The sequence below is a fragment of the Triplophysa dalaica genome, chromosome 14 (genome assembly GCF_015846415.1).
Source record: "Triplophysa dalaica isolate WHDGS20190420 chromosome 14, ASM1584641v1, whole genome shotgun sequence".
In the NCBI taxonomy this organism is placed as follows: domain Eukaryota; kingdom Metazoa; phylum Chordata; class Actinopteri; order Cypriniformes; family Nemacheilidae; genus Triplophysa; species Triplophysa dalaica.
This window is the reverse complement of record NC_079555.1, coordinates 18,951,250-18,972,039: the sequence shown is the minus strand read 5'-3', so window position 1 is coordinate 18,972,039 and position 20,790 is coordinate 18,951,250. Positions and strand designations below refer to the sequence as shown.

The following is a 20,790-nucleotide window of genomic DNA, read 5'->3' as shown; positions in this document are numbered from 1 at the left end:
CACGAGGGTAGGGCCGACCCGGGTGTCATGCAGGAACTCCGCGCCGCCACTGACCTCGCTCTAAGGGCGACTAAAGTGACGGCGCGGGCCCTGGGTCGGACGATGTCCACTCTGGTGGTCCAGGAGAGACACCTCTGGCTTAACCTTGCGAGTATGAGTGACGCCGAAAAAGTACGCTTTCTCGACGCACCCATCTTGCAGGGTGGGCTGTTCGGGGACACCGTCGAGAGCTTCGCACAGCAGTTCTCGGCGGTCAAGGAGCAGACTGAGGCGATAAGCCACATTCTACCGCGCCGTGAATCGACGGCCCCCCGGCCTTCGACTTCCCGCGCAACTCCTGCTCCCCGACAGCCCAGGGCCTCTTCGAACCCGACACCGGTTAAGGCGCACCCCCAGGCTGCACCCCGGAAGAGGACTCCGAAGGGTAGGCCCCCTCCTCGCCAGCAGCCTTCCAGGAAGCGCCCCTGACGAGAAGACGCCAGGGAAAGCAACATCTGGCCCGACCGTCACAGTTCCACCTCTGACAGGTCGGTATTGGACGAATCCTGCCTCGTTTCCAAAGCCGGGCACTTATCAGGGCCTGGCGCCCACTTGCTCACAAAGAGAGTTGTTTCCCCCGCGCGTTCATCCCAGCCATTCGCACACTCCCCCAGACTGTGCTCGGCGATCCGACCTCACACCCTGGCGAGGTGTGAGGCCGCACACATCCGACAGCTGTCACCACTCTCGACCCGACAGTGCGTGCCGTTGTCCCGCCAGGCAGGAAAACAGGTGGAGACAACCATCCCTCCGGGGAAGCCCCGGCGACACACGGTTGACTCCACCCGCCAACGAACCACCCTCCGTGGGAATGGTGAAACAGGCCGTCCCCTTGGTCCCCCTGTCACAGTCCCTGGGAGCTTGGCTAAAGTTGCCCACACTGTCTCGATGGCTAATGCGGACGGTCCGTCTCGGCTACTCTATCCAGTTCGCCAGGGCCCCTCCCAAGTTCCGGGGCATCATCTCCCCCTCTCTCAGAGGCAGAGACGCCTCCTTGCTTCGGGCAGAGGTATCCACCCTCCTGGCGAAACAGGCGATCGAGTCCGTCCCACTAGCCGAGATGTTTTCGGCGGGTTTTACAGCCCGGTTTTCATCGTTCCAAAGAAAGACGGAGGGTTGCGCCCCATTCTGGACCTACGTATCCTGAACAGGCACCTTCACAAGCTGCCCTTCAAGATGCTAACCCAGAAGCGCATCCTGACATCTATCAGGTGTCAGGATTGGTTCGTGGCAATCGACCTAAAGGACGCTTACTTTCATGTCTCGATTCTTCCTCGACACCGACCGTTCCTACGGTTCGCTTTCGAGGGTCGAGCATATCAGTACAAAGTCCTCCCCTTCGGTCTGTCCCTGTCTCCACGAGTCTTCACGAAGATCGTGGAGGCCGCCCTCTCTCCACTCCGGGAGAGAGGTGTGCGAATACTCAACTATCTCGACGACTGGCTTATCTTGGCACACTCGCGAGATCTGTTGTGTACACAGAGGGACATGGTGCTCCGGCACCTAGATCGATTGGGCCTTCAGGTCAACCGAGAAAAGAGCAAAGTCTCCCCAGTGCAGACGATCCTCTTTCTCGGTATGGAACTCAACTCTGTCACCATGTTGGCGCAGCTGCCCGCAGCACGCGCCCACTCAGTTTTGGATTACTTGGACCAGTTCAAGCAATCGGCGGTCCCCCTGAAACTATTTCAGAGGCTCCTGGGACACATGGCATCTTCCGCGGCAATAACTCCCCTCGGATTGATGCACATGAGACCGCTCCAACACTGGCTACAGAGTCGAGTTCCGAGGACGGCGTGGCACACCGGCAGCAGGCGTATGGTTGTAACGCCTGTATGTCGAAGCACCCTAACCCCTTGGTCTTCCATGACCTTTCTCCGAGCTGGGGTTCCCCTCGGGCTGCCCACGAGGCACGTCGTGGTGACGACGGACGCCTCGCTGCAGGGTTGGGGTGCAGTGTGCAACGGGCACGCGGAAGCGGGGTGCTGGACGGGCCCCCAACTGCGCTGGCACATCAATTGCCTAGAGTTGTGGACTGTACTGCTTGCACTGAGAAGGCTCCAGCCTCTAGTGCAAGGTCAGCACGTACTGGTTCGCCTGGACAGTACCACAGCCGTAGCGTACATCAATCGCCAGGGTGGCGTGCGCTCACGGCAACTATCACAACTTGCCCGACGCCTCCTCCTGTGGAGTCAGCAGGTGATCCGCTCCCTGCGTGCCACCTACATCCCAGGCGTACTGAACGAGACAGCCGACGCGCTCTCTCGACAGTACACACCCTGCGGAGAGTGGCGACTCCACCCTCGTGCAGTCCAGCTTATTTGGGTGCGGTACGGACAGGCACAGATAGACCTCTTTGCCTCCCGTGACACCACCCATTGTGCAAGGTCAGGGAAGAGGAGCAACAGGTGTTAATGGTTGCGCCCTACTGGCCCAACCGCACTTGGTTCTCGGAGCTGATGCTCTTGACAACAACTCCCCCCTGGCCCATTCCCCTGACAGAGGACCTGCTCTCTCAGGGGATGGGCACGTTCTGGCATCCCAGGCCAGACCTCTGGAACCTCCATGTCTGGTCTCTGGACGGGACGAGGAGACCCTGAGTAGGTTACACCCCGCTGTGACTGAAACCATCTTACAGGCCCGGGCGCCATCCACTAGGCGGTTATACACCTACAAATGGCGCCTCTTCTCATCCTGGTGTCTCTCCCAAGGAGAAGACCCACAGAGATGCTCGGTCGGGATCGTGTTGTCCTTTCTACAACAGAGACTGGAGACTAACATCTCCCCTTCTACACTGAAAGTGTATGTAGCCGCAATTCCCTCTCATCACGATTCAGTGCTCGGAAGGTCTCTAGGGCAACACGACCTGGTCACTAGGTTCCTAAGGGGCGCAAGACGACGCAACCCCCCTCGTCTCCGCTCCATACCCTCATGGGACCTTATCGTGGTCTTGAGGGGCCTAGCCGAGCTTCCCTTTGAGCCCCTTGAAGCTTCCGATGTTACTCACCTAACAACTAAGACGGTTCTTCTTGTGGCGCTCGCATCCTTTAAGAGGATAGGGGACCTCCATGCATTCTCTGTGTCCCCGGACTGCCTTGATTTCGGCCCTGGCTACTCTCACGTTCGCCTGAGACCCAGGCCCGGATACGTGCCCAAAGTTCCCACTACTCCCTTTCGGGACCAAGTGGTGAACTTGCAGGCGCTCCCCACCGGGGAGCAAGACCCAACCCGGTCCGTGTTGTGTCCAGTACGCGCACTGCGCTTCTACTTTGACCGCACACAGAACTTCCCCAGTTCTGATCAGCTCTTTGTCTGTTTCGGAGGACAGCAGAAGGGGAAGGCTGTCTCCAAACAGAGACTAGCGCACTGGATCGTAGATGCCATTACTACCGCATACCGATCACAGAATTTGCCATGCCCATTGGCGGTTACGGCTCACTCCACTCGGGGTATAGCCACTTCATGGGCACTGGCCAGAGGCGCGTCTCTGGCAGACATTTGTAGAGCTGCGGGTTGGGCTACGCCCACCACCTTCGCAAGGTTTTACAATCTTCGCGTAAACCCGGTATCAGCACACGTCCTATGTGGCGACATGTAGGATTGGCATCCGGGAGGGCGTATGCCTGCGAAAGCACCTTCCCACCCTCCCCGAGGTTGGGTCAGTGTGCTATCTACCCCCTTTTCTTCTTACCCATTCTGGCTAAGAAAATTGGGACCTCACCAGCCTTCTTTCTTACCCACACCCTGGTTAAGAACAGGCATTCCTTCCATCACTAAGCAAGCACTCCTGGGGGTTGGCTGGGCAGAGCAGCCTTCCCCCTTAGGCCGGGAAACCTTATGACCTATCTCACATAGTTCTAACCGGACCTGTGCAATCAGACGCAGTAACACCCCCACCGAGGGCTGTTCCGTCTGCCATACCCTCATGACAATGGTTCCCACACTTGGTAACCCATGAGCTTCCCCAGGTGGACCTCCACCTCGCGGTTAACTATCCAGTCCGCACGTTCCATGCGTTCTCCTCCTAGGACGAGACCATACATATATCCCCACCATATTCCTCCCCACGGGTAGGAGGTTGCCTCTGCAGTGCTTCTCTGATTAAGAGTTGCGCTTTCCCGGTGTAAACCGAGCCGGACGGCCTCTCGCCTGTAGAGAGCTAAGGCCCCGTCCGTGATAGGTTACCGGTCAGGGCTGTTCCCATCTTTCTCCGTAAAGCTCTGGAACCCCCCGACCACCACACTGGAAGGTTACAAGCTTCACGAAAGCTTCGAGCTGACACGCCCAGGCTTGTTACCGTCGCTTCGCTGAGATTGTGACGCGATACACGTTTGTGGCGTTTTCCATTGATAACCCCATCTGTCGTTCTCGACACAACGTCGAGAGACCGACAGAAAGGGAACGTCTTGGTTACGTCTGTAACCTCAGTTCCCTGATGGAGGGAACGAGACGTTGTGTCCCTTATGCCACAAACTTGTATCGTTTCTGTTGTAGTTGTGAGAGGCTCTCAGGCTCTTCAGAACAAGAGGTAAATGAATGCTGCTTTTAGCGTCTGACCGTGGCTGTATTTCGTTATTGGTGCTGCTAGACCTCAGTGCTGCATTTGACACCATTGACCATAGCATTCTTCTACATAGACTCGAAAATTACGTCGGCATTAACGGAATAGCATTGAAATGGTTTAAGTCTTATTTATCCGACCGTTTTCAATTTGTAGCAATAAACAATGAGGTGTCCCGCAAATCACAAGTCCAGTACGGTGTACCACAGGGCTCAGTCTTGGGGCCTCTGCTCTTCGCTTTATACATGCTACCTCTAGGAGATATAATAAAGCGACACGGAATTAGCTTTCACTGTTATGCTGATGATACTCAACTTTATATTTCCGCTAAGCCTAATGAAACTCAGCAGTTTCATCGAATAAAGGATTGCATAGCTGACTTAAAAATGTGGATGGGTAACAATTTTTTACTACTAAACTCGGACAAAACAGAAGTGCTACTTACTTGACCGAAAACTGCAATGCGTATCAACCAAGAATACTGCTTAACGATTGACGGATGCTCCATAAAATCCTCGTCATCAGCTAAGAATCTTGGTGTTGTATTCGATAGTACTCTGTCATTTGAAAGCCATGTCACCTGTAAAATTGCATTTTTCCATTTTAAGAATATATCTAAATTACGTCATATGCTGTCACTGTAAAATGCAGAGAAATTAATTCATGCATTCATGACATCAAGACTAGATTACTGTAATGCACTTCTAGGTGGTTGCCCTGCGGGCCTATTACAAAAACTGCAACTGGTTCAAAACGCGGTAGCTCGAGTTCTTACACGTACAAAAAAGTATGAGCATATAACCCAGGTTCTGTCAACCTTGCACTGGTTACCTATAAAGCATCGCATTAACTTTAAGATCACCTATAGATTACCTATAAAGCCCTACATGGTCTAGCGCCGCAGTATTTGAATGAACTTCTATTGTATTACCTAGAATTTCAAAATCGAGTGCAGGTGGTAGATCCTTTTCTTATCTAGCGCAAGGACGCGACAACTTTGTTTTTCCTAAAACATTTAAAATGCTATTAGATTGTTAATGATAATCTTAAATCCTTAATTTTTATATTTTATTAAGTCTTGTTTTGCAAGCACTGTTGAGCTTGTGCAGAGGCAGCAGCTTTTGCCAGAGGGGAACTGGAATCCCCTGGTTGGGCCCGGGTTCCCCTGAGGTTTTTTTTCTTGATGGGAGTTTTGGGTTCCTCACAACCGGGGGGCTGCTTTCGAATTCATACTTGTGTTCAATGTGTCTCATGAACAGCTGCTTTATAACAATGAAAATTGTAAAAAGCGCTATATAAATAAAGTTTAGTTAAGTTGAGTTTAGAGTACCATTACAGTGCTTGTCTAACTCAAGAGGCAATCATCTCTAATATAGATAATAGTAATATCTCACCCCCCAGGCTTGGCTGGTGATGAGGCAAACCCTGGTAAACCTAAAAAGGCATGGTATTGACCAGCATAAATATAAGCTGGTCAACCAGAAATGTTGTTCTAATGAAGCTTTTTGAACACATAAGTCTTGTTGGTTAGACAAGTTGGCAAGCTTTATAAACCATTACACCACTTTTTCATTACACAACAATTTTTCAGCAGTTTAATGAGTTTTATGATTTCAGCGAACCGTCAGGGGCCTCTAGGCCCTCTGTCATGACCTAAACTACTTTAAAATGTTAAATTTAAAAACTTTAAAATATTATTTTCAATAAAAGTCGGCCAATTTTCCCTATAAGATATGTATATTTGATTTCCTGGATCCTGGACTCTATCCGTGTGAGATTTTAAAGTCTCTATAGAGTAATTCAAGATCACAGTGACGGAGCAGGTCGCCGCTTCCCATTCTACACTCTACCCTAATGTCTTGGCATGAACTGCATCCTGCTCGCTGTGGTAACCTCGGAAGAATGAGACAAGAAAGTTCTGTGATGTCAATCAAATCAAGTCATCTTTGTTTATATAGCGCTTTTTATGATTTACATTGTTACAAAGCCGCTGTACATAAAACATATTGACATAAGCAAAACATTTAAAGCACACATTTAAGATAAGGGAAGGAGAAACACAGTTCAAATATTAAACAGAATATACATTTCTATATGTAATATTAATTAAGTAAAACTTTAAGCTAAATTAAGCAGCACCCCGACAATAGTATGCAAATGGTGGCAAGGAACCCAAAACTCCACAGAAAAAAAAAAAACAGGAGAACACAGGCCCAACCAGGGGATTCCAGTTCCCCTCTGGCAAAAGCTGCTGCCTCTGCACAAGCTCGACAGTGCTTGCACAACTAGGCTAAATAAAAAATAAAAACTTAGTAATAAGTTAAATCACCGGTTTAAGATTATCATTAGTAAACTATGTAACGATTTTAGCTGCATGTTAAAATAAGGATGAGTTTAACTCACCAAAATAAGATTCTCCACCAGATCTATCAAGATCAAATACATGAAATTAGTTATTTAAAACGTCAATTTCAGTCAAGGAATTAGTTCAACTCAAAGGAAAATACGTATAATAATCGTCATTACACATACATATTTTACAATTCTGATTAGCAGTATAGTGATAAAAATCCTATATTCGTCCAGCAAATGCATTGATGATTTATACACTAACGTTATCTCATGACCATAAGTAACGTGACTTTACCAAACAGAATTAAGAGCAGAGGTAGCATAGATCGAAACACGGTTTAAGTGACCCATTTGTGAGCGTGAACACAGAGAACCCATCACAAATGCCTTTATGGTTTTATTAAACTCTACTCTACATGGTAAACATAATGAAACAAACAAATACATGAAACACATCCATGCTAGGAAGCGCAGAGAGAGAGAGAGAGAGAGAGAGAGTGTGAGTGAGAGAGTGAGAGGGCATGGCCGCAAGGCAGGTAAAACATTTACATTTACATTTACATTTAGACACTGGCAGACGCTTTTATCCAAAGCGACTTACATTGCTTTATCCTATACATTTTACATAGGTATTTGCAATCCCCTGGGATCGAACCCACAACCTTGCGTTGTTAACGCAATGCTCTTACCACTGAGCTACAGGAAAGCTAAAACATGTCTGAAAATCAATAAAATCATCTTTAACAAAGAGGCACGCTCTTAACGCAGCTACTCTATATTTAGAGACGGATACTTGCAATCTCGGTGTTGGACCAATATCCGTATGCGCGTGGATGGAAATCTTGAATGGTTTCAGAATGCAGTCCTGTTGAAACGCTGAGTTTAAGGTTCTATGGCCTCCCCAGGGGGGAGACCCAAGCTGGGGTGTCCGTTAGATTGTCCTCTTTCTTTCCCCTTCCAATACCTAATTCAAGAGCCTAACTAACTGAAGTGGATCGGTGATTGTGTTGTAAATGCATACCTGCCCTGCCCCCAGATGGTCTGCGGGCCAATGCCATGAAAGTGATAAAGGGGCCAAAGAAGGTTCCTTTGTTTGTCATGGCGTCTCATTTGCATGGCTCTGACAGTATGGTCAGTTTGCATTTAATACCTAAACTTAGTTATGGACATAGTATGAGGTATGCTATGGTTTTATAACATAGCTCATCATATAGGGAATTCGGAGAGTTGTAGTTACATATGAAACATGCAAGGCATTGAACTGTGAATCATTCCAATGTTTGAATACATCAAATGAACCCTAAATCAAAACTTGTATATTCAACAGTTACAGAGTACTTAAAATTGCATGAGCGCCAACACACAACCTAGACATTTAGAGAAAATGATAGTTTAAATCACATAAGTTCCTATTTGTCAGAGAAGTTTCTCTGGTTAGCCTCAGATGTTAAGTTAGAGATGACACAGAAATTTATCAACAATGATTTGAAGCCTATGAGTCATAAATATCCTACAGAGAAACCAAATGGTTATCACCCTCTCTGTGAGAGTTCAAAACCTTAAACCAGACCCCATGGAGCCATGTTTGCTATGGTCTTTTGATGATGGTATCTAGAAACCAGGACAAAAGGGAGTGAGGCTTTTCTCAATGATCCAGTCACTACAACTAGTAGCAGTTTAAATTTTGTAGTAAAGATGTGTCAAGTCACCGCATCCTTCTTTATCCAGCTCTATCATCTCAGCTCTTGTCAGGTCACTGCTTCCCATTCTCCACTCTACCATAATGTCTAGGAATGAACTGCAACCTGCTACGCACCATTTGACTAGTAAGTACAAATTATAACTACAGTCTGTGTTCTTCTCACCCAACTGTTAAGAATGTTACTGCTTTCAAATGCATAGAGACTGTGTCTGTCCCCCGAATAATACAACCAAATAATAATTTATTTAAAAGTCAGAGAAAAAATCTTATCATGATTAAACCAAAAGACAATATATTTAATGAGCAAAACCAACGCCTAAAGTTTGGGCTACTTAATATTAGATCACTAAATCCAAAAGCAGTTATTGTAAATGAAATGATCACAGACAACAGTTTTGATATACTTTGCCTCACTGAAACCTGGCTTAAGCCAAATGATTATTTTGGTCTAAATGAGTCTACTCCTCCAAGCTACGGTTATATTCATGAGCCACGTCCGGTTGGTCGAGGTGGTGGTGTCGCAACAATCTTTAGAGACTTTCTTACCGTTACTCGGAGAACAATGCATACATTTAAATCATTTGAAATGCTTGCGTTGAACATAACAGTTCCAAACAAAAGTAAAAAATCATTGGTCTCTCTTACATTGGTTACTGTGTATAGACCCCCTGGGCCTTACACTAATTTTCTGATAGAGTTCGCAGACTTCTTATCGGATCTATTGGTTAACGTCGATAAAGTACTGATTGTTGGAGATTTTAATATCCACGTAGACAGTGCTAACGATCCATTAGCTGTGGCGTTTAAAGAACTACTAGACTCTTGTGGTGTAACACAATACATCAATAGACCTACTCATCGCCTTAATCATACCCTAGACTTGATTATATCTCACGGAGCCGATCTAACCAATATCGATATTATACCTCAAAGCGACGATGTTTCCGATCACCATCTTATAATATGTACACTGCGCACTGCAGAAATCAGTTGTATATCTCGTTATCGACAAGGTAGAACAATCACCTCAACTACTAAAGATAGTTTCGTAAAGAACTTGCCAGATCTGACTTCTCTAATAACCTTTCCAACGAATATAAAATTGCTCGATGACATGACCAGCAACATGGGCACTATTTTCTCTAATACATTAGAAGCGGTCGCACCTAAGAAGTCAAAAAGGATAAATGAAAAGAACATAGCACCATGGTATGATAACACCACTCGCGCCCTAAAAAGAGAAACGCATAAACTGGAGCAAAAATGGAAACAAACCCAATTAGAGGTCTTTAAAATTGCATGGAAAGAGAGTGCAAGCTGTTACAAAAAGGCACTAAAAGCGGCAAAAGCCAAGCACTTCCATAACCTCATAGAAAATAACAAAAACAATCCAAGATTTTTATTTAGTACAACTGCTAAACTAACAAACAAACAGACTCCACCTGACCTGGGTATTCCGCCGCACCTTGGTAGCAATGAATTCATGAATTTTTTTACAGAGAAAATCGAAATAATACGAGACAACATAGCTAAAACCAAACCTCCAAGTTTGTCGGAAGAATTAGTTTCAACCGTCACCCAAAAAGAAAAGCTAGAGTGTTTTTCTCCTATAAATCAGGAAGATTTAATTAAAATTATTGCAACATCCAAACCGACGACATGCTTATTAGACCCCATTCCGACTACTTTATTAAAAGAGTTACTACCTGCTGTAATTGAGCCCATTTGTAACATAATCAACTCGTCTATTAATCTAGGACATGTCCCAGGACCCTTTAAACTGGCTGTAATTAAGCCTCTTATCAAAAAACCAAATTTAGACCCAAATGAACTTGGAAGCTATAGACCGATTTCAAATCTCCCGTACTTGTCTAAAATACTAGAAAAAGTAGTGTCAACTCAACTGTGTACCTTCCTACAAAATAATGACATGCACGAAAAGTTTCAGTCTGGCTTTAGACCGCATCACAGCACTGAAACTGCGCTCGTTAGAATTACAAATGACCTTCTTATTGCTTCAGATAAAGGAAACATCTCACTCTTAGTCCTGCTTGACCTTAGTGCTGCTTTCGATACTGTAGACCATAAAATACTACTAGATCGTTTACACCATTATATCGGTATTCAGGGACAGGCACTGCAATGGTTCAGATCTTACTTAACAGACCGATATCAATACGTCCATTTAAATGGGAAATCGTCAAATCTTACGCAAGTCAATTATGGATTACCTCAGGGATCGGTTTTAGGACCCTTGCTTTTCTCCATATACATGCTGCCCCTCGGCAACATTATTAGAAAACATGGAATTAGCTTCCACTGTTATGCAGATGATACTCAGCTATATATCTCATCAAGACCAGATGATTCCTTTAAGCTATCCAAACTGGCAGAGTGCATCGAAGATATAAAACATTGGATGACTAGTAATTTCCTCCTTTTAAACTCTAGCAAAACAGAAATATTACTTATAGCACCAAAATTAAGTAAACCGAATATCTCCGATTACAGCCTGCAAATTGAAAGCTGCACTGTTACTCCAACAAATACAGTTAAAGACCTAGGCGTTATATTAGACGGCAACCTGTCATTTAAAAATCACATCTCAAATATCACAAAAACAGCCTTCTTCCACCTTAGAAATGTTGCCAAATTACGAAATAGTTTACGTGTTGCAGACGCAGAAAAGCTTATTCATGCATTTGTGACCTCACGGCTTGACTATTGTAATGCTCTACTTAGTGGTTGTCCTGTATCATCGATAAACAAACTACAGTTAGTTCAGAATGCAGCTGCCAGAGTTCTTACTAGGTCAAGAAAATACGATCACATAACCCCAGTTTTATCATCGCTTCACTGGCTACCCATTAAGTATCGCATTGATTTTAAAATTATTTTAATTACTTACAAAGCCCTGAACGGTTTAGCACCTACTTACTTAACCGAGCTTTTATCACGTTACAACCCATCACGCTCGCTGAGATCTCAAAACTTAGGACTTTTGACAATACCTAGAATAACAAAATCCACCAAAGGTGGACGAGCTTTCTCATACGTAGCACCTAAACTCTGGAATAGCCTTCCTGATACTATTCGAGGGTCAGACACACTCTCCCAATTTAAATCTAGATTAAAGACACATCTTTTCAGCCAAGCTTTCACTTAATGCATAGTTAATGAACAGCAGCTACGCTAATTATTCTCTTTATTCTCTTTCCGCCTCTGCCTCGGGATGCCCATCCCGAGGTAGGAAGAAGTTCCACCATGTCCAGACGACCGACAGATGCCCATCCCGAGGTAGGAAGAAGTTCCACCATGTCCAGACGACCGACAGATGCCCATCCCCAATTTGAGATTACACCAGATACAGCTGCAGACTGACTGACCATCCCAGCTCCATCTAAGGCAATTCCACCAGCTGCCAAGAGAAATATGACCATCGGACCATCCCAGCTCAGACCACTACATCCCCAACCAAGAGCAAAGACGGACTATTTGTCTTATTAATGCTGAAGTTACAATATTTGGTATTAAATGCTAAACTAAAATCACATGTCACCAGTCTGAGTGCAGCTATGACACGTCAGAGGGGATCTGGCCCTCCCGGTTGAGCCTGGTTTCTCCCGAGGTTTTTTTCTCCATTAATCAATCATTGGAGTTTGGGTTCCTCGCCACAGCAGGGCAGTGTTGGCCTGCTCACCGGGAGACTGCATTCATTCATTTATTTATTTAGAAATTAGATGTTATTTATTAGAATGAACTTACTCGTTGTATAAATACCATGCACTGTGCTGTGTTTTTTACTTTTCTGTTTTTCCTGTTTGCCCCTGTAAAGCTGCTTTGAAACAATACACATTGTGAAAAGCGCTATATAAATAAACTTGAACTGAACTGTGGTAATCTGCTTGCTGTTGAAACCTCGGAAGAATGAGACAAGACAGCTTAGAGTAGAGTTCTGTTCAGCACTCTTTGATGCAACAAGTACATAATTTGTTTTTGGAAGTGTTTTTTGGTTCCGGTTGATCTAACTAATTTCAGCCTAAACCCTCAGAGGATTTATATTATGGAAGTAGTAGTGGTGTAGTGTATGCAAGATTAAAAGAAACATCTTTATTCTAGATTTAAACTGCCTCCCAGACAGTACAGGGAAGACTGTTCCAAAGTTTAGGAGTTAGATAGGAAAGGGATCTACCACCTGCACTTGATTTTGAAATTCTAGGTATTACCACATAAACGGACGCCTGAGAGCGTAATGCACGTGAAGGACTGTAAGACAAGAGATGTTCACTCAGGTACTGAGGAGCTAAACTATGTACCGCTTGTACGATCTTGCTTATACCTATATAGTTATTGCAATGCTTAATAGGTAACCAGTGCAATGTTGAATGAACCGGGATAATACTATCATCTTTTTTTAACGTGTTAGAACTTGAGCTGCCGGGTTTTGGACCAGTTGAAGTTTTGTAAAAAGCCTGCAGGGCAACTACCTAATAATGCATTACAATAATCTAATATTGATGCCATGAATGCATGAATTAACTTCTCTGTATCTGATAGTAACAGCTAGGGGTGTAGCGATACATTTCTCAATGCTGGGTTCAAGATACGATACACATCCTGATATTTTGGCGGTTGTCGGTCCAATAACTTACACTTCTGTTTTGTCAAAGTTCAGTTATAAAAAGTTGTTGCTCATCCAGTTTTTTATATCGGTTATAAGTTTCATTATTCGATTGAACGGCTGTGTTTCATGAGGTGTCAAGAAAACATAAAGTTGAGTATCATCAGCATAACAGTGAAAGCGAACTCTGTGTCGCTTTATAATATTTCCTAGAGGTAGCATGTATAATGAAAAGAGCAGAGTCCCTAAGACTGAGCCCTGTGGTGCACTGTACTGGTTTTTGCGATTTCCATGACACCTTATTGTTTATTGCTACAAATTGAAAACAGTTGGATAAATAAGATTTAACCATTTCAAAGCTATTCCCTTATTGCCAACCTAATTTTCGAGTCTATGTAGGAGTATGCTGTAGTTAATGGTGTCGAATGCAGCACGGAGATCTTGTAGCACCAATAACAGTATACAACATAGGGCAGAAGCAGATCATTTGTAACTCTTATCTTGCAGTCTCTGAACTGTGATGTGCTCTAAATCCAGACTGGAATTCGGCTGAAGTCATTCCTTTGGAAGAAGGAACATAATTAAGTTAAAAATACTTTTCCCAGAACTTTAGATATGAAAGGTAGATTCGATATAGGTCTGTAGTTAACTAGTTTTCTAGGGACAAGTTTTTTTTTGATAAGGGGCCTTTATAACAGCCACCTTATATGCTTTAGCCACATGTCCTAGTGTCAGTGATGAGTTAATAATGCTAAGAAGAGGATCTACAATTTCTCAGAGCATATTTTTCAGTAGATTTGTAGGTATTGGGTCGATTATGCATGTTGTTATTTTAGTTGATCGAAATACCTCTATTTTAGTTTTCTAAAAGATGTGCTCCATTTTTCAGGCAGCTTCCTTTAAAGTCTGAGTGTTTTGATTATACCACAGTGATGGGCTGTCATTTTTAATCTTCTTTAAGAGCAGAGGAACAACTGTGTCTAGCGTTTCCGAAAAAGTGGAGTTAAAATTTTCAGTGGTAATGTCAAGATCTTCAACGTTATAACTCATGCTAGAGATTTGAGACAATTCAGGCAGATAATCGAGAAATGCACCTTTGGTAGTTGAAGTTATTGTTGTAACATATTTGTAACAAGGAGTTTGATTTGCAGCCATTGGCCAGTTTAGATTTTAGATTCAGATTAGATTCAACTTTATTGTCATTACACATATACAAGTACAGTGTAATGAAATGTAGTTTAGGTCTAGCCAGAAGTGCAATTAGCAAGTGCAGGATATACAGTGTGAATAAATACAGAATACAATATTAGGAAAATACTATACAATGGGCATGTACTATGAAAACATGACAGTCAGTATGTACTATGAACAATATAAACAGAAGGCTATATACTGTGAACATTAATGTACAGGTGGTTATGAACAGATAACAATATAGACTATACAATAGTGCAAGTTACTTGAGTGTGCATTAGTTACAGACATTAGCTATTAAAGTTACAGTGCAATAGATGAGTTGATGCGGTTATTAAAGGTACGGTGCAGGACATGATTAAATGCAGTTATACATTTACAGTGCAGTAGATGAGTTAGTGCAGTTAATGAAGTTACAGTGCAGTAGATGAGTTGATTCAGTTATTGAAGTTACAGTGCAGTAGATGCGTTAATGCGGTTATTAAGGTTACAGTGCAGTAGATGAGTTAGTGCAGTTATTGAAGTTACAGTGCAGTAGATGCGTTAATGCGGTTATTAAGGTTACAGTGCAGCAGTTGAGTTAATGCAGTTATTGAAGTTACAGCGCAATAGATGAGTAGATGCAGTTAGTTATGCAATAGATGCAGTAATGCAATAGATGAGTTACAGTGGAGAGTTACAGTACAGAAGTTGGTGCAGTTATTGAAGTAACAGTGCAGTAGATGAGGTAATGCAGTTATGAAATTTACAGTGCAGTAGATGAGGTAATGCAGTTATGAAAGTTACAGTGCAGTAGATGAGGTAATGCAGTTATGAGAGTAGTCCATTAGTGCAAATGAGCATTCAGTGTAATATTCCTGGTGTGCAAGTGAGCAGTATAGAGTGCAAATGATGCTATGTGTGTGTAAACAGTCCGATAGAGCAGATAACAAGAAGTACTGGTGTGTACAGTTCAGTCATGCATGGCAGCCCTGTAGTGCAATATAAACAATGTAATAGCAGCATTACAGTTAAAGTTATGAGGGGTAGTGGAATCAGTGGGGAGCAGAGTTCAATAATGAAACAGCTCTGGGAAAAAAGCTGTTTCCTAGTCTGCTGGTTCTTGTCCGGAGGCACCTGAAGCGCCTACCGGAAGGCAGGAGAGTAAACAGTCTATGAGCGGGGTGAGAGGAGTCCTTGAGAATGCTGCGAGCTCGACGCAGACAGCGTTTCTTTTGGATGTCCTCAATGGAAGAGAGTGTAGTCCCTGTGATGCGCTGGGCTGTTTTCACCACCCGCTGCAGTGCCTTGTGCTCAGCAACAGAACAGTTCCCGTACCAGACTGTGACACAGTTGGTCAGGATGCTCTCTATCGTGCAGCGATAGAAGTTCACCAGGATAGTTGAAGACAGTTGGTTCTTCTTCAGTGTCCTCAGAAAGAAGAGACGCTGGTGAGCCTTCTTGACCAGGCATGAGGTGTTGGTGGTCCAGGACAGGTCCTCCGAAATATGGGTCCCCAGGAACTTAAAACTGGAAACACGTTCAACAGCTGTCCCGTTAATGTGGATGGGGTCGTGTGTGCCTCCTTTCGCCTTCCTGAAGTCCACAATGATCTCCTTTGTCTTGGAGGTGTTAAGGAGCAGGTTGTTGTTTTAGCACCATGTGGCCAGGTGCCGTACCTCCTCCCTGTAAGCAGTCTCATCGTTGTTGCTGATGAGACCAATCACTGTTGTATCGTCTGCGAACTTGATGAAGGAGTTAGGTCCATTCACAGGTCTGCATTCGAGTGTGAAAAGGGAGTAGAGAAAGGGGCTCAGTACGCAGCCCTGTGGTACACCAGTGTTGATGGTGATGGTGGTGGAGCGGATCTGGCCTAACCTAACAAGCTGAGGCCTGTTGGTCAGGCAGTCCATAATCCAGTTGCAGGTTGAATTGTTAATGCCTAGGTTTCCAAGATTGATGATTAGCTTGGAAGGGATGACGGTATTGAATGCAGAGCTGAAGTCTACAAACAGCATGCGTGCATAAGTGTCCTTATTATCCAGATGTGTGAGCAGGGAGTGCAGTGCCATGGACACCGCATCATCTCTGCTCCTATTGCTACGGTAGGCAAATTGGTATTGGTCCAGTGTGGATGGTAAAGAGTCTTTCAGTTGTGACAGGACCAGCCGCTCAAAGCACTTCATAACAATGGGTGTGAGTGCTACAGGGCGGTAGTCATTCAGGCATGTCGGGCTGGAATGTTTTGGAATGGTCACAATGGAGGTGGATTTGAAACATGCTGGAACCACTGCTTGGGCGAGGGACAGGTTGAAGATATCCGTGAAGAACCCAGCGAGCTGCTCCGCACATGCCCTGAGTACGCGACCAGGGATGCCATCAGGACCAGCAGCCTTGCGTGCGTTTATCCGGCTTAGTGCAAAGTAAACATCTGTGGAGTTTAGTGTGATGATTGGGTGGTCAATAGAAGGTGTGAGCCTGGTGGCGGGTTCCTTATTGTCTCTCTCAAAGTGTGCATAAAAGTCATTAAGCTCGTTCAGAAAGGCAGCATCTGTGGCTATGGGGATGGAGTGGTTGGCTTTGTAGTCACTAATGGCCTGGATGCCCTGCCACATGCGTCGAGGGTCAGAATTGGTCAAATGCTCCTCTAACTTCAGTTTGTAGCAGTGCTTGGCCTTTTTGATGACACTCTTCAGATTTGCCCTGGAAGTACTATAGGCCTGTGCATCACCTGATCTGAAGGCGGTGTTGCGTGCTTTCAACAGGAGGCGCACTTCCTTGTTCATCCATGGCTTCTGATTCGGGTATATGGTGATCTGCTTTTGAGCTGTGACACTATCAATGGTGGTATTGATGTAGTCCAATACAGAGGAGGTGTAGGTGTCTATGTCCATGTGAGAGCCAATGGTGGCCTGAGAAGAAAACATACTCCAGTCTGTGTGTAGAAACCTTTCCTGGAGTGTAAAGTCTGCCCCCGCAGGCCACACCTTGATGGTCTTCACTGATGGCTTCACATGATTAATGAGAGGTGAATACTTTGGGGTGAGGAACAAAGAAAGGTGATCAGATTGACCCAGGTGGGGGAGGGGGGTCGCGGTGTAAGCTTCAGCCATGTTTGTATAGACATGATCCAAAGTTTTGTTTCCTCTTGTGTGGCAGGAAACATGCTGGTGAAATTTAGGGAGCACTGTCTTTAAGTTAGAGTGATTAAAATCTCCCGCAACAATAAATGCAGCCTCCAGGTGAGCAGTCTGTTGTTTACTGATGGCTGCAAGAAGTTCTTTCATAGCAAGCTTGGCATCAGCATCCGGTGGAATATAAGCTGCCGTTATAATGGTGGAAGTGAATTCCCGTGGCAGATAAAACGGTCTACATTTAACCATGAAAAACTCAAGGTTAGCCGAGCAGTGTCTCCCGACAATAAAAGAGTTAGTGCGCCAAGCTTTATTGACATAAATGCACAATCCACCTCCTCTTGTCTTACCGGATTACTCTGCCGTTCTATCCGCGCGGTGTGTGTTGTAGCCCACTAGCTCAATAGCGTTGTCCGGTATGCCGCTGTGTAGCAATGTTTCCGTGAAGATTATGACATTGCAGTTCAAAAGTATTTTGTTGTTGATGATGCGGAGTCGTATCACATCCATTTTGTTCACTAATGATCGTACATTAGCAAGGAAAATGCTCGGTAAAGAGAGCCGGTGTGGTGTTAGCTTTAGCCTAGCTCTTAGCCCTCCGCGCTTCCCCCGCCTTTGTTTACGATCTCGATGCCGCCGGCGTGCACTTCCGCCCGGCCGTGTGGGGTGCGTAGCATCGGGTGTTTTGGCGATCTCAGGAACGAGTTGAATGTTGCTGATATAACTTCCGGGAATGCGCAAACCGATATCCAAAAGCTCATGCCGGTTGTACGATGTGAATGCACAACTGTTCTGAAAGAACAGGTCCGAGATGAGCAAGAAAAACACTATATAATTGCTAAAACTGGAGAGACGCTGAGCCTAGCGATGTTCACGAGCAGCCATCCTACGCCTAGTGAAGCAAATATAATACCAGATAATGATCCAAAATGTCTTTGCTCTGCTGAAGAATTTTAACGTCGTCCACATTTATACTGTAAGACAGAAATAATTATGTATGATTATGAATGTGATTGGGTCCTGACACATGTTGTCTAACCCCCATGGAGTTAAGAGTGTCTTTGAAAGCCATTCCTAAAAAATCTGTATTTTTATCTACATGGATGTTTAAGTAAACATCGACAAGGACTCTGTCTTAGGCCAGTACTAGTTCTGATAAATTAGCATCCTTGATTAAGAACGACTCCCATCCACTCTATGAAACAGTCTTATCTCTAAGAAGCTCCTTCAGTAACAGATTGTTACATCCCAAATGTCTGAGGGAGCATAACTGCAGTTAGACTCTACAATTAGAGCTGCCCTTAGTAAATCCTAGCGCTAGTCTGCTATTTGTTTGATGAATTATTACTATTATCATTATTGTTTCTATTTTTCCACTTTTTTTGCTTCTATAGCACCGAAATTTCCCCACTGTGGGACAAATGGAGGTTTATCGATCTAACCCACCAATTTTCTTTAACAAAATCTGTTTTAAAATGTTTTATCCTTAGTATTAGGTGTTGATTCATGAAGTATCATGACTTCAAAAGAATTGTATTTAGAATTAGACTTCTGGGAAATGCTAAAAGAGTTATTGTAAAGTGCAACGACACCTCCCCATCTGCCTTTTAGAAGAGGCTCATGTTTATGATAATAATCTTGGGGGACAGACTCATTTAAAGTAATATAATCATCTGTCAAACAGATCATGTCTGTATTATGATCTGTATTATGACAAAAAAAAAATTAAGATCTGTTATAATATTGTTGACAAAAAGTGCTTTATAAGAGAGAGATCTAATATTTAGCAATCCAAGTCATAACAGTTGATTATCTGTATTTTTTCTTGTGTAATTTGTTTAACGTTTATTAAATTACTTTTAAGAGGTTTACACATTATTTTATTTTTGCTAATCCGGGGGACAGACCTTACTTTATGATGTTTGGGAGAAAGGATTATCGCAAATTGTGCATTTTGCGACGTTAAGCAGACAGTTGGTGATGCTATTCCGTCTGCTACTGGACCTGGGCCTCAGTGAGTCAAGATTTAGCATTAAGACTATGTGCCATATTTCTAGACAGGAGGACAGCACCAGCCCAGGTTTACTTTACAACAGGTCTGGGGCCTCATTTATAACCGTTGCGTACGAACAAAACATGCCCTGAAAAAGGCGTACGCCACTTCCCACACAAAAGATGGGATTTATAAAAAAAACTTGACGAAAACATTTGCTCAACTGCGCGCAAACTCTGAACCATGCGTACAGACATTTTGGAGTAAGAGCAGTTTGGTGACACCAATGGTGAGTTAGTGAACTCAAGTTTGATTACAGAAAGTAAGTGTGATAAAAACGATTATAAGCATTAATGCTTCACACACATTTTATTTTAGCCTAGAGATCCACATTATCGCGAAGATTAAATCTGCAGAGTTATTTGCGCTTGTATTGAGTGATATTTGTTTCATGCACCTTCTTGGAAATCCAGTTTAAACGTAAAAAATCTAAATATTTTTATAAGCCCTGTCTTACCATCACACTATGACCGCACGAGGAGGAGATGATCCGACTGCATGGATTACAGGAAAAATTATAACTGCAGAACACAGTGTAAATAAATAACTAAATATATTTTCCTTAGATAGTGCATGAAATTGAATGTCAAATTGAAATGTCAAAGTCTGGAAATACAGCCATTAAGCTCTCATACAAACGTTTCTCTTGATGTCCTGGTTATCAGTGCTAATTATGTTCATAACTAAACCGGAATGTAGAAACATTTGTCTTTCATAATTATGTCTTCAAATTTGATCTCAGGTGAAGGACACCGCAAATGAATGAAGTGATTTTAATGCGGATTATGCAGCGTTAATTATCAATCAATGCTGTTAACATTTAAATGCTGCAGGGACCTTCTTTAACTTTAATATAACTATAATAATAAAGATTTTGAATAATTATAACAATTATTAATTTGTAACTCTCAGTGATTCTCATGTGAGGCCATTAATGATCTCGTTACGGAGAAAAAGAATGGTATCCGGTGTTTTGGGCAGTTTTACATATTTTTTGGTTATATTTTAATTGCATTTGATAGCAGTTGGACCCGGAAAGAGAAAACATCCATTATGGTGCGTGATGTCCGGCTTAACAAGCGGATTGGATGCCAGGCTTATTAATATACGAATCGGCATTCATGAGGTGCTTTGCATTGACTATTTATGGGAAAA

The 20,790-nt window shown here is 43.8% G+C and overlaps 1 protein-coding gene across 6 annotated transcripts in view; it reads left to right on the top strand.

The window, feature by feature from the left end:
- mafa (MAF bZIP transcription factor a) overlaps window positions 1–20,790 on the top strand; it is a 200,286-nt gene that overhangs the window by 41,625 nt on the left and 137,871 nt on the right. For 2 of the 6 annotated variants that reach the window (XR_008908782.1, XM_056765574.1), the window contains one exon: window positions 8,681–12,550. The exons of 2 other annotated variants lie outside the window; for them this stretch is intronic. The gene's annotated coding sequence lies outside the window, so the exon portion shown is untranslated. Of the gene's footprint in view, window positions 1–8,680; window positions 12,551–20,790 lie in introns of those variants that run through there. 2 more of the 6 variants (XR_008908783.1, XM_056765579.1) reach the window with 2 other exon arrangements.